Below are 14,764 nucleotides of genomic sequence, written 5' to 3'. Positions count from 1 at the left end.
TAGGTTTATAAAAGAGAAAACCAATATAAGTATTTGTATCTTACGGGGCCAGTGGCGTAATGGATAAGGCATCTGACTACGGATAAGAAGTATTTGTATCTTGATGAAACAATTACTCAATACATTTATCATGTTCCTATGTATATAGAACATTGAAGAGTTATAAAAAATATTTTCTATCAAGTTTTTCAGATAAAATTTAGATATACCTTTATATTTTTCACGTAAACATCAGAAAGCATTTCTGGCATTCATTTAAAAATTGTTTGAAGTTGCATACTAAACATGAGGAATATTTTCATTCTGTGAGAATTTGCTAAGATTTTTTTTTTTAACAAATGGAGTTAATTAACGACCACTTTCTCTCACTTTCCACCATGGTGGGGTGTGTGTGTGTGTGTGTGTGTGTGTGTGTATTATGAAAAAACGTGAATAGACATATTTTCCACTCCTTGCTGAAGCATATTCAGAACCTAGTCTACAGGTCCAGGCTCTGGTAGGCAATGTTATAAAAGAAGCAGAGTGATCAACAATGAAACTCCCAGGAAGTCTTACTGTCTTCTTCTGCTTCTACTCAAGGCCTGTAGTCACAAACAGCTGCTACAAGCCACTCACCAGCAAACAACCTTCAGCATACAAGAAATCTCACAAATAGGAAGCACAATTCCAGGCCAGAACAAATAGTTTCTCTAGAGTGAGTGAACGTAACCTGACTTTCCATTGCTGTTTATGCTCGCTTGGACAACACAGAACTTTGTATGTCTATCCATAAAATTAGGAACTAGACCATGTCTAAGCCCTGTTCTTTGAAGTTTTGGGAATACGTTGTCCACACTTAAATTTGTGTCCTATTGATTTGTTTTTTCTACATCTCTCCCTTAATACTCTCAGGCTTCTAGCCAGGATTTATACACTGCATTGTTTTGGTTCTTGGCCTGTAATGTATACTTCAACTTGCCTTAATTGCTCTAATTAGACTGTGATTAACATGTTCTCATGTCATTTGTTTGTCTACTTGAGACAGGGTGCTGTGTCTTCTGAGCTGACACTTCCTCCCTTGATGTTTTACTTCTGTATAAATTCATAATATTTCTTTGCCAATCTTTATCCTATGGTCACAAAAGTGTGATGTATAGAAGCTGACACCACGTATTTCTGACCAATACCAGATTTTAGAATAAGATAAATAATATATAGATACCATTGCAGAATCACTCCAAATAAAAAAAAATTGCAGTATAATATAATTGTTTTCATATTTAGTTAAATTTACTTTACATGTCTTGTGAGTAAGCATAATCCTTACAAGAAGGTACAGATACCAAGCATGAAAATTGTCAGGCCAAGGATTGACACTGCCTGATTTCACACCATGTGGAATAGTACGAGTTTATTGTTTATCTGTGACAAAGTGATACTAACTTGACAATAATTAAGGTATATGGTGAAGGCCTTTTTCTGGGATTTAGACTGCGAAATTCTGTGTCCTCAGTCAATGGAAGGGACGAACTACCTGTCTGGGGCCTTTTTTTTATAAGAACACTGATCCCATTCATGAGGGCTCCACACTCATGACCTAAGCAACTCCAGAAGGCCCCACCTCATAAGATCATACTTTGGGCATGAGGTTTTCAGTATATAAACTTTGGGGATACAGAAACATTCAGACTATATAGCATTTACAACCCATATATGAAACTCCTACTTATATTTTTACAATGTTTCCCATTAGATTATAAGCCCTTCTTATAAATTCCGTGTTGTAATTCTTTCATAACAAATTATAAATTATTTATCTTTTCCCTGTGGTGTAAATAGTTTTCCCTAGAGTGACTTGGGTTTTGGGATGTGCTTCTGCAGAGAATCAGATCTGAAATATTTGCAGAACTGAACTTTAAGACATTTAAGTCTTAGAGATGTCTCAGTTTACTAAAAACAAGCTCAAATAATACATTCTCTGTAAGCATGTTAGAAAATGTTAAACTGGGAAACATTCCATTAGTGTATCTTCTTCTGATTTCCTATGTCCACATAAAAACTTTGCTTGCATGGCAATTAGCTTATATTCTGTTTGTCCATGGCACACATCTTTCTTGATATAAGAAATACACAGCCAGAATACTTGAGTCACCACAGGGAAGGACATTGGCCATTGGCCCTAGAGAGATATCTTCTTCCCACTATAATTTCTGAGTTAATATTCTACTGGTATTGTATGTAGGCATTGACATTTGGAGTTAGACTCTTATTACAATATCATCTAGACTTTTCTGGTTACTAAACTTATATTTTTCAGCTACTGAAATTTTTCCCACATAAATTGTTAATTTAGGAGAAAAGATACCCCTGGGGTCTCTAAGGATAAAAATTTCAATTGCTAATAAATTACATTATTTGATTATCTTAGGAGTATTAGGTATATGAAGTCTTAATAAACTGCTGCCTTGTCATTTTTCTTTTCCTTTATTTTAATTTTAATCTATCTCCTTGTATAGATTTATCATCAAGGTTCTGTGAGCTTTATATTAAAAGCTAGACAGCTTTTCATTTTTAATCTTTATTGCTGGTTTTCTATGGCTGTGTAGCAAATTCTGACAAATTTAGTGGCTTAACACAATACACATTTACTAGCTCAGTTTCTGTGGGCCAGGAGTCTGCACACAGGATGGCTAAGTCCTCTGCTCAGCATCTCATAAGGCTGAAATCAAGATGTCAGCAAATCAGCAATATCATCAGAGGCACTGTGTCCGTTCTCAAGTTAAATGATTGTCAGTATATATAAGTTCTTTGCAGGTATAGAACTGAGGTACGCAGCGGCTGGAGGCCACTTGCAGTTTCCTGCCACATGGCTGCCTCCACAATACCATAGTTCACTTCTTCAGGATCAACAGAAAAAAGCCTGCTACTGCTTTCAATCTCTCTGGCTTCTTCTGCATTCTAAATAATCATCTGATTATGTCTGGCTGAAATAAAATAATCTTTCTCTAATGAACTGAAAGTCAACTATTTAGAGACCTTAATTACACTTGCAAAATTCCTTCCCTTTGCCATGTAATACAGTCATATTCTGCTACATTCACTCTTCAAGGGAGGGATTACAGAAGAGAGAAAATAGTTTTCCATTTTTTTTCCTCTAGAAGTCATTTATTCAGATTTATTTATTTATTTATTTGTGAATTAATTCACAAATTTCAATACACTAATCACATTTCTTTATTAATTCTACTCCATTATTACACATGTGTAAATATCTTCTCTAATTGTTTAACAATTACTTACATGGTTTATTCCTGCCCCCTTTTTCTTTATTTGTACACTTGCCTTTGTACTGATCAGATTACCCTTAAGTATCTAGGATATAACAACAATTCACTGAGTCAAACTCTGTCAGCTACTTTGTCTGATGGATGTGCTGAATCTTCTCCGGCTAACTGCAATTGTGCTTGCTTTTTCTCCCCTCGTGCTTCCTTTTTAATGAGACATTGAATTTGACCTGATTTCACCTTGAAGAAAATTCCAGCATGTCAACAGCCTTTTAGAGTCTCACACTCAGCAAATGTAGTTCAGGCTTCAGTCAAGAGCTGTTAACGTATTCTGATGAAGAATCAACGAAAAATCTAGAATCTTCTCCTTACCACTTATGTAGCTTCTTCTTACATGTCTTGCTCTGCCACTTCCATCAGCTTTAGCAGCCTCCTAAGCTCCTTGAGGTTGGGTGTTCCATTTGGGACTTATCTTCCTATTTCCAGATTCAAGTCCTAACAGGGAGAATGCCGAGTTTATTGAGGAATGACCGTGGAGTTCATCTCATGCAGTTAACTTTTGCCAAATAATACAGTCCAGCAAAGCTGTTGTTCAATTACTAAAAATAGTTGGCTCATATGCTTTGTCTCTTTTGAAATTTTTTTTTTTTTTTTTTTTTTTTTTTAGACAGTAAATCTGGTGCCAATTTTCTGTCATGGCAGCAAGAGGAAATCCCTGCAATAATATAGAGTCAGAAAAGATATTTCAGGGGGTTTGAAGTTACATACATTAATGTTAACATACATTATGTTACATACATTAAGGGTTTGAAGTTACATACATTAATATCATAATTGATATAAAATATATGATCATTGAAAATTGATCTGCCATGGCCCTGAGAATTCCTCAAACTTTGACCAGAGAGTGAGAAAATTAATGTTTTTACACAATCCTCCACATAGGTGGAGGACATCAATCAGAATGATAATTCCCTAAAGTAGGGGTGCCTGGTGGCTCAGTTGAGCATCTGACTCTTGAGCTCAGCTCACGTCCTGATCTCAGGGTTGTGAGTTCAGGCTCCATACTAGGCCTGGAATCTACTTCACATAATAATAATAATAATAATAATAATAATAATAATAATAATAATAAAATTCCCCAAAGTAGATATGACTTTTTGCTTCAATTGATTTGAAAATAAGAAGTGGAAAAAAAGAAAATAATAAATGGATATATTTGAATGAGAATAAAGTCATGAGAAGTAGATTATGCTTTCCAAAGTGTCAAGACATTTTGAAACAGTAAGGCCATTCATTCTTTTTGTATTGCAGAACATAGAAAAGTGAAGATAGAACCCTATGACACTCTGTTATCATAAAAATGAATTATTAGATTGATTTAGATGGGTGGTCAATGGTTATAATATAGTAACTGAGTTATTTCCTGAAAACATTCCCACTGTATGAAGTGGCCTATTATAGAAAACATTTTTTTAAAAGATTTTTTATTTGTTTATTCCTAGAGACACAAACACACACACAGAGAGAGGCAGAGACACGGGAAGAGGGAGAAGCAGGCTCCATGCAGAGAGCCTGACATGGGACTCGATCCTGGGTCTCCAGGTTCACGCCCTGGGCTGCAGGTGGTGCTAAACCGCTGTGCCACCGGGGCTGCCCTAGAAAAAGCATTTTAATTAATCTTCATATGATCTAGAACTTGACATTTTAAGTATGAGTTGTCCCAGGTTCACTTTATGCAGGGTGAAAATGATCTCAAGGGAATCTGGAACTTTCAGCACTATCACTATTAATTAACATCACTTTTTAAATAAGAAACAGTGGATATGACTTGAGTTTAATAATATTTCAGGGTAACTAGATAACCATCTTTTAATACAAATTAATAAACAACTTCTAGAACACTAGAGAGGGCTGTATTGCTCATTTTTATTTTGAAGTTTAAAGACCTCTAAATATCTGGAACTACCTATATGTTTATACATATTATCTCTCTACATATCTGTGTATTTATCATCTATCTATCTATCTATCTATCTATCTATCTATCTATCTATCATCTATCTATCCATCTATCAGCTAACTAGCTAGCAAGCTAAACTATATGTAGATACACACATACCAGGGTATTCTAGCTAAGTATATTTTTTCAGTGTCAGTAATATCAATATAGTGATAATGGGTTTATTTAACTAGCTAGAAAGCTAACTCTAGGTGAATGGAATACACAAAATTTAAGAGGAAAATAAAGTATTGAACTTTCAGACACTGTCAAAAAGAGGCAGGCAGGTAGATGGAATTGGATGCACTGAGGCAGGTAAGTATGTGTCCAGGAAAATTGTGAACCATGTCTCTGTCAAGGAAGGGGGTCATAGGAGGTTTAAGGGCACCTCAAAAAATATTAGGTGGTTGTCTTATCTAATGTCTCCTTGGATTCAACCTGGTATTTATTTTTAATTTACTTGCAAAAGAATGTGCCTTTCTACATTGTTATAGTTTCTTTTCCATTTTTATGTGTTTTTGTTTTGTTTTGACTTCCATAAAGGTCCCATATTCCCAGCTTCACTCATTTGTTCAAGCCTATATAAATATGTAGTGAGCACCACTTAAGCCACACACTCTTTTAGGTACTGCTGGCAGAGCAAAGACCAAAACCTATAAAGCTCCCTGCTTATGTGGATTTATACTCTGGCAAGTTCTTAGTGTCAATGTTTAATTATGACTGCTGAATGGACACTTCTCCTGGTGGAAGAAAGCATATACATCTCCTTTTATCTTTTATGCTTAGTTCCTACTGCTCTCCATTAAATTTTGATGGACCATGTGAAACCACTGCCTACTTTGAATCATATTTATTTTTGTTGTTTGAGACATGCAAACTGTTCCCATATACATTGAAAACCCATCTGTAGCATACTTCACACTTGTAACTTCTGGCCATACAATTTTTTTTTTAAAGTTAACATTGTTGGGGATCCCTGGGTGGCTCAGCGTTTGAGCACCTGCCTTCGGCCCAGGGAGTGATCCTGGAGACCCGGGATCGAAGTCCCACATCGGGTTCCCTGCATGGAGCCTGCTTCTCCCTCTGCCTGTGTCTTGGCTTCTCTCTCTGCATCTCTCATAAATAAATAAAATCTTTAAAAAAAAATAAAATAAAATAAAAAATAAAGTTAACATTGTTTCATTTTTTTTGACATCCTGACTTCTATTTTTGAATATGCCACAATACAATTGAATTGAGTGATGATTTATTTAAACAGAAATATATGACTTTTTTGTGACAGATGCAAAGAGGTTTCTAATAAACATGGAGCTTCCTAGTATACTTGCATTAACATGACTTAAGAGGCTTATAATATTCCAAGAACCCCTCCCAAACATCCTTCCAGTAAAAGCTTTTTGCTTAAACCCAAATTTAAGGTGAATTATATCAAAACATGTCTTATTTTAGCTAGGTCCTATTTGAATCCCTGAAATACTTGTAGAAATGTGGAGATTCTCTCCAGTATTTCAGCCATTAACTATGCCACAGCTGCAGCTTGTATAAATATCCTGGAGTCACCCAGCTTTGTGGTGAGCAGGAAACTTTTGGCAGCAAGAAATAGCTGTTTGCCAGCAATGAGTCCCTCTGAGTATGGGCTGCCTCCTGATTTCTTGCCATATAGCCAGTTTCCAGTTGCTGTGTAATCACCAAGCACAATACAAGATCAAAACAAATATGTCTTTAGGTTGATATTTTTCAATTTTTCCACCCAGCAGGTAAACAAACATTTGTCAATTTTCTCAGAGTGAGCTCACTTCCAATTTTGAGGAACTGATTATAGAGATTTCTTTGAACCCACTAGAAAGGGAAGATGTAGGTCCAGGTTACACAGTGGTTACTACTTTGTTGAAGCCCCTTTGAGATTTCTCCCAGAAGGAAAACTGCAGATGAACCCCACTGTGCCAGTCTGTCACTGGTGGTAGGTACACACATTACTGTTCTATGGAGTTTCAGCAGTGCCTTTGCCCCTAAGCTTGATCTTGGGACCTCAGATAAAACATCACCCATGTGTTCAAATGATTGCTCAATGATTTTATTCATTTCCCTAAAATAATACTCCAATATAAAGCATATGAGTAATAGGATAAAGTTATTTCACCATATCCACACATCCATGAGCAGAAGCAAGATTTTATCCTTTTTCATGTATAATGCATGCAAGCAGTTCCAAAAATATTTATTTTCCTATAAGTTCTCAGATATGCTTATCACTATATTCAGGGTATGGATATTGTTAGTTACATATGTGTCTTCCCTGATTGTATATCTTTTAAAGGCAGAAAATGTATCTTAGACATTGATCCAAAAAAATCACCAATAATATTTACTACACCTTGTAAATATTCAGCAAAAATTTGTTTGTGTCTTTAACAATTAGGAAGAGTTGGAAATCAGATATACTTGGTCTATAGGAAAATCTACATACATGCTTATTTATTCATTTGTATAACAATCTTTATATATTATCATTACTATGTTTTCTCACATCTATTTATTTTATTATGGTTTTATATTTTAAAACTCATGGTAGCTTCTGCTATTTTCTCTCTTTCTAATATTTTTAAGTCCCAAAACAGTTCTAAGAAAAATACCTTAGATTCGAGTGCTCAGGATGAGTAGGGGGCTTGGTTAACTCAGGGTATTCTCCTCACAAAAAAACAAGTGAACACAGTAATAATGTGAGGTACACTTGGGAATGGATGTGTTCATTTGTATTTCAGAGATCTGCTCTAATATCTACTGAGTGACCTAATCATTTTGATGTATCCATTATCATGTCGCTTCTACTCCTCTGTTCACTTGGAAAAGAGAAATGGATTTTTCAAAAATTTGCAGATGACAGTTAAATATATTCTCAAAAAATTATTTAAAACAAGTTTGAATTTCCTTCAATCAGTACATCCTTCCATAATCCCTAAAAAACCCACTGTAGCCCTAGGCCTAGAGCTTGTTTCTTGGATCTTTTATTATTCACACATACTTTGTCATCTTATTTACCCTTTTGCTTTAAAAATAACAGCAATATGTGAATTATATGCAAAATTATGTTTTCAGTTGTGAACCCTTGCTATAACTACATAATTCTAAAAACAACCTACTCACTGTCACTAATCTAAAATATATCGTAACCTGGATTGTCCAAAAACAAACCACTACACTTTGCTTAAAACCTACTACTTCTCACATTTTTCCCTATCATATCAATGGCAATTTCATTTTGCTTTGCTCATTCCAAAACATTATCATTTTCCTTGAATATTCACTTTCTCTTACTGTATATACACTCAATCTTTCAGCAAATTCCACATCTACTTTCAGATATATCCATTATTGACCAATAACTACAAATTTGAATGCTATTGTCCAAAGTACAACCACCATTTTTCATTTGATTCCTGCAGTAGGTTCTTAATTGAACTTAATGCTTCTACCCTTCACTCCCTACAGTATAATTTCAAAACAGGAGACAGATTATTTTAAGAAAGATGATGTCAGTCATCCTATCAAAATTCTACAATTACTTCATACTTCATGTAAGATAAAATTAAAGTTCTTACATTTGCTCTTGAGCTTCTTCAAGGTCTATTCCTGCAGAATCTATATCCAGATATATATCTGAATAGACTTATCATATATATATATATATCATATATATACACATATATATGCACACACACCTATATATATGTAATACATATTCACATATAAAAATTTCATATATGTATTTCATACATGTTCATACACATTCTCACACACATATATACATTATATATATTAGTATGTGTGTGTATATTCCACATGTCTTAAATACACCAGGCACATGCTTTTCATTAGTTTAGTCTTAAAAGGTAATCTTGTATGACATTCTCTAGATATTGCACACTCAGTGATTTTCCAAACACAAAATGTAGTTTTAACCTGAGGTTTTATTACTCAATTAAAACACACTTCATTTAAAAGCTTTCCTCTGTAGGCCACAACTATTGAAGATATTATTACAGAGCTGGAATCTCTGAGAGAAAAGAGACATTAAATCCTGAAATAATAGAGGTCACCTATTGATATTTAAGTATGAATAAAAAGGCAGACACCTTATTATACTGGGAGGGTACCACAATGGCAAACAGGAGGGTGGGTAGAACGACAGAGAGCAATGGAGGTGGTTATAAAAACAATATTCTGAGAGGCAAGACAAACTGGTAACCAACAGCATATTGCTCAATTTATGCAAACAAATGAAATTAAGAATGAATAATCAGGAGTCTGTGGAAACCGTTCTAAAAAATGTCATGACCCCTTGTCCAGGTGCTGAGGTTGAATCGATTTTCAGATTCTAAATGAGAGACCAAATTCCCATGAGAAATGATTCTGCAATACAAAGGCAAATGTATCCTGTAATGATTCTGGCAGTTTTCCTTCAAAGGACTCTAAGCCATTTAATCTACTTGAAAACACAAGGTTTCAATGACTGTTAGGAATAGTCATTGATACTGAAGTACTTGCAGGGTTTTCAAAGCATCATTTAGAGTTGGGGCATACATGTGTCAGGTTTTAAATGAATCCAGTATTCATGACACACACGCACACACACACTCAAACATACATATACATACATAAAATGTATGAGTGCAATGAACAGACTTGAAAATCGACAGATCCGCACATAATTTTGAGGTTTACAGAGAGATATTATAATAGAGATAGTGAAGAGAAGCCAGTGAAAATGCCTCTCCCCCTACTTGGCCAAGAGACCAAATTGAAAGCAATTATCATGAGCCAGAGAAATGCCAGAGATTAAATGCAATTAATGTAAATATGCAAGAGTTACTGTCCCCACAATATTGCCATTTAACTTACCAAGTGGCAAGTGTGAGCCCTTGTTGCAGCTGTAGAGTCAGATGTATCATCTTTGCTAGTCCAAATTAATAGCCTCAGAACACGGCACATGGTCCTCAACCTGTCACAAGCATCATTTCCTATTTCTATCAAAGAGGAGGCATTCACTGGCCACATTCACATGTGATAGACAAAAAATACATGTTAATAGTTTTAGCCAAAGGCTGTGATAACTTTCCTGCCTGTTTTCACTGTATAGACCAAAGGAATCTGAACCATCTAGACATTCAACAGCACATCATATTGGTACATTCTATTTTTGACATTATTATAATTGGGCCAGAAGAGCAAGATGCAGCAAACACATCAGAGGCCTTTGTAACATGCATGTTCCCCTAAAGTTGGAGATAACCTCATAAATATTCATATGCCTAATATATCACTTAAGTTTTTAAGAATTCAATTATTAGTGGCATTCTGGTTTACTTCTTGAAAAGGAAAAAAAAAGAAAATTCTTGCATTATGTAACTTCTCCCCTAAGAAAAAAGCACTACACATGATGGGTCTTATCAGGTTCTGGATCTAGCATACTTCATATCTCAGAGTGTTGTTCAGATATATTTACTGAACAAGGCTTGAAGAAAGCTATCAGATTCATTGAGGCCCAGAGCAAGAAAAGCTCCACAGAAGGTCTGTGGCATGGTGCACACAGGTCCGCATTTTGGATCATATAGTCTAAGAAATCCTATAATATTAGAAAATGTCCTGTGCAAGGTTTTAACAAACCTCAAATTCAGCTTTATAATGAAGATCCCTAGTTAAGAAACAAGGTCATGTCCTCTGCAGCAGAGATTTATGTAAATAGTTTCAGTAGTGCTACAGAGTCTGGGTATAAATGGAATATCTGGTAATGGAATATAAGTGATCATGCAGCAGGAATTTCCCATATATTGGGTATGGTCAATCCCATCAAGTCATATATTGGGCTAGCCTACTGATAATCCATGTTAAGATGGTATTATAGCCAAGGCATCAGTTTGCTGAATCTTACAATTAAACTGATCAAGCAGATTCGGAAAACCATGTCATCTGTGTTGCTGCTCACTGTCTCTCCATTACCTCAAGCCTAAAGCTGCATTGGTAATACTGATGGGGTCTAGAAAGGTTTATTGGGTTTTGTGACTAAGAGAGAAGGATAAAAGTCAAACTTGGTTCATGGACATGTTGATTCAGTATGTGGATGCAAGCTCAGGTGGCCTTAGAAGACACCACTGGGGACAAACACTGTCATTCATTTGGTTTGAGATTTAAAAAAAAAAAAAAAAAAAAAGTGATCCAATCTTAACATATACACAAACTTGGGCAATTTTGAATGTCGCTCTTGGATTATCAGAGTTATGGAAACACAAAAATGGAAAAACTACCAGGACAAGGATGTCTGCATAAGAGGCATGTGGATGAACCTATGTATATGCAAACAAAGTGTAAATTCCTTTTATTGCCTTTTAACAAAAACTAAATTCTTCAATGGAAGAGTCACTAAACAGTAAAATAGACAAAGTGCTGTCAGCTGGTCATTGACTAGTACACTGCAGGCACACAGGACTCATCTTTGGAGAACATAAATGTTAAGAATGCAGATTCTGCATGACTGCAACAGCCTGGGCACTACTCAACAAGTCTGATCCAGCTATCGCCACCAATGAATGTCAATTGGCCAGTGATAGTCACTGGCTCAGCCAGTGATAGTGGCTGAGCCTCTTACAAAACATCATTCCCCCCAAACAATTAACCAGCTGCTTTGGATCACTGAATTAGTCAAGTAGAATAGCATTCTTCAAGAAATGGCAGTGATTCATCTTGCTTGAAATTGACATATATTCAGGAATCAGTTAGTTTTTCCTGACATGAGGGCTTAAGCCAGCACCTCTCTTCATGGGTTTACAGTGCTATGTGTGTATGTTTATGTGTGTTTCATCAACACAAAGTCCTGCCTAATATTGCAATGGATAAGAGACAAAACTTACAGAAAAAGGAATGTAGAAACATGCACACGCCACTGGGATCCATTCAATGGTGTATGAAGCTGACCCAGGCTCTCTCGTTAGAGAGTCAATCTTTAAAAGTTCAGGAAAATTGCAAGCTAGCTGATATTACTTTGGTAGCTTGAAATTGGCCACAGTGGGAGTACTTATGATGTGGAAATTGGCAAATGCTACATATCAGGACTTTCCCCTGCACAAAGTATTGATGGTTATACATTTGCCAGAACAGAACTGGGTCTCCCAATTTTATCACATACCACGCTACTCAGAGGCTGCTTGTCAAATAGAGAGATGAAAATCCCTTTTAAGAATGTATTTGAAGAACCATCATAAAAATAATATATTTTAATCATAATATATGATGACGTGCCTTCCTTCAGAAAGAATCTCACAGCTTAAATCCCTAAATATTGCATAGTGCCCTGTACCCAATAGGCTGAGTAAATGGGTCAGAAAAACAAGGAGTAGAAGTATGAATGACTCAATTTATCAAAACCCCTGGTGATGCATTTGGATAATGTATATATCCCAAATATAAAATTTTAGGTTTTCTTACTTTAGGAACCTTGGTTCCCAATAGTTAAATACTTCCATCAAGGGCATTCCCATTTATCTATGATGTACATTTACTGACAGATAACTTATGCCAAGGTGGAAAGTAATTAAGAAAAGGAATCACAGCATCCAGGAAGGAGCAATTTACCTCATCCCTAAGAAGAAGTTGGCATTTTTGTTACATAATGGAGGCACAAAATAATATGTTTAGTACCAAGATGATCTGATGATGCATCTCCTTAACTCACCTCCTGACTTATGATAGCCAATGGAGTGGTACAGCAGCAGATAGTCTGAGAAGCACATGGTGTTCAGGTATTAAGCTTTTATTACCAATAGTGACACCAGCAGAGAAGGAAGCTAATTTCAGAGAGGAAGTAGCAATCATGAACTTAAGATCCAGCAACAGAGGTGTTATTCCATTCATCTTCCTCATGTGAGATTCTCTATAAATGATCTTTTTAATTTTTTTTTTCTATAAATGATCTTAACCAGAATGTTGGAATGGACAATTCCATAAATGTTGACTTCAACACATGCAACTAGAATTTCTGAGCAGCACATGTGGTGATCCACAATAGTGTGCTGCCTAGATACTTCTGTACAATAGAGGCACTCATTCTACTGTTGAGAGTGTCGGCTGCTGATGAGAAGGCTCCAGTAATTTCTATCAGTCTCACAAAGCTTCCTCATACAAGATTATTCTACAGTGATTGGATATCTAATGATTACCTTCTTCCAAAGATTGGACAAAGCATGGGAATCCAAAGTCCCAATCTCTGCATCAATTGGAATAGTTCTGAATGTCCTTCCCACCTCCAGGTCTTCCCATAGACTTACTTATAATTCATATTCTTTCTCTGCCTGATGTTTGCAGTGATTATTCCTGAGATAACCCCCTGATACATTTTCTCCTCTCAAATTTTGGAGGAGCAGAATATGTTTTCTGGGGAATTTGGCCTATGCCAGTTCTTAATATACCTTCAATGTTTGTATTTATTTGAGAACTAATGATGAAATATGTTGCATATTGTATTGTATTTTTCAAATTGTTAATTCTGCAAATTAATATTTAAAAAATATAAAATTGTTCATGTTTAAAAAATATAAAATTCAGTGCGCCTTTAATTCAATCTGTATTGAACTGATGACATTGACAAATTCAGGGAAGGAAGTACTCAAAGTTGGCTTTTAATGAAAATAATAATATGGGATGAAATAACTAGATATCTCATTTTAAGTCTTCTATTCCTATATATTTGCCAAACATGGACATATAATGTATCTGGCCAAATTGCTAATACAGAACATCATTTTTAATCATAAATCAAAGAGAATATTTTTTGGGGGAATTTAGCATATTTTTGGGATTAAAATCAGGCAGATCATTTCATTATAGGTGTTTCCTAAATCCTTCCTAAATGAATGAATAAATGAAAACATTCCTAAAAATAATTATCTCTGAATTTTATCTTTATTAAATAAAAGGAAATATATCTTATCTTTTTAAAGATTTTATTTATTTAGAAACAGAAAGAAAGTGCGAGCAGAGGGAGGAACAAAGGGAGAGGGAGAGAGAGAGAATCTGAACTGAGCATGGAGCTGTACATAGGCCCCAGTCAGGGCCTTAATCTCAGGACCCTGAGATCATGACCTGAGCTGAAGTCAAGAGTCAGATGCTGAAATGACTGAGCCAACAGGTGCCCCAAAAAGGAAATATATTTTACTATATTTTAATCTGAAAGATTATGTTATTATAGTTTAACTTTTCTATGGTAAAACTACTAGATAAAAACAAATTTTCTTTTTTTCCCCAGAAACTTCAAGGTTTGTTTCACATGATTAGCTATTGCTATTTGCCACTGATAAGACTGGTAGACTTAGGATTTAAGTAGTGTTCCTACAATCCGTATGTATGTAGTTTATGTAGATTCTCATTGTCCAAAGATAGTTCACATTTTTTTAGAACACAAATAACTTAATTTCAAATATGAATACAAAACAAATGTATTTTCATATTT

The 14,764-nt window shown here is 35.2% G+C and overlaps 1 long non-coding RNA gene across 7 annotated transcripts in view; it reads right to left on the bottom strand.

The window, feature by feature from the left end:
- The window catches only part of LOC111093523, a 321,727-nt gene that overhangs the window by 231,626 nt on the left and 75,337 nt on the right, over positions 1-14,764 (bottom strand). For all 7 annotated transcript variants that reach the window (XR_005382195.1, XR_005382197.1, XR_005382190.1 and 4 more), the window contains exon 2: positions 3,636-3,758. This is a non-coding gene — a long non-coding RNA (uncharacterized LOC111093523). The remainder of the gene's footprint in view (positions 1-3,635; positions 3,759-14,764) is intronic.

The sequence above is a fragment of the Canis lupus genome, chromosome 31 (assembly GCF_011100685.1).
Source record: "Canis lupus familiaris isolate Mischka breed German Shepherd chromosome 31, alternate assembly UU_Cfam_GSD_1.0, whole genome shotgun sequence".
In the NCBI taxonomy this organism is placed as follows: domain Eukaryota; kingdom Metazoa; phylum Chordata; class Mammalia; order Carnivora; family Canidae; genus Canis; species Canis lupus.
Note: the sequence above shows the minus strand (reverse complement) of the source record. Positions and strands in the feature narration are given on the sequence as shown.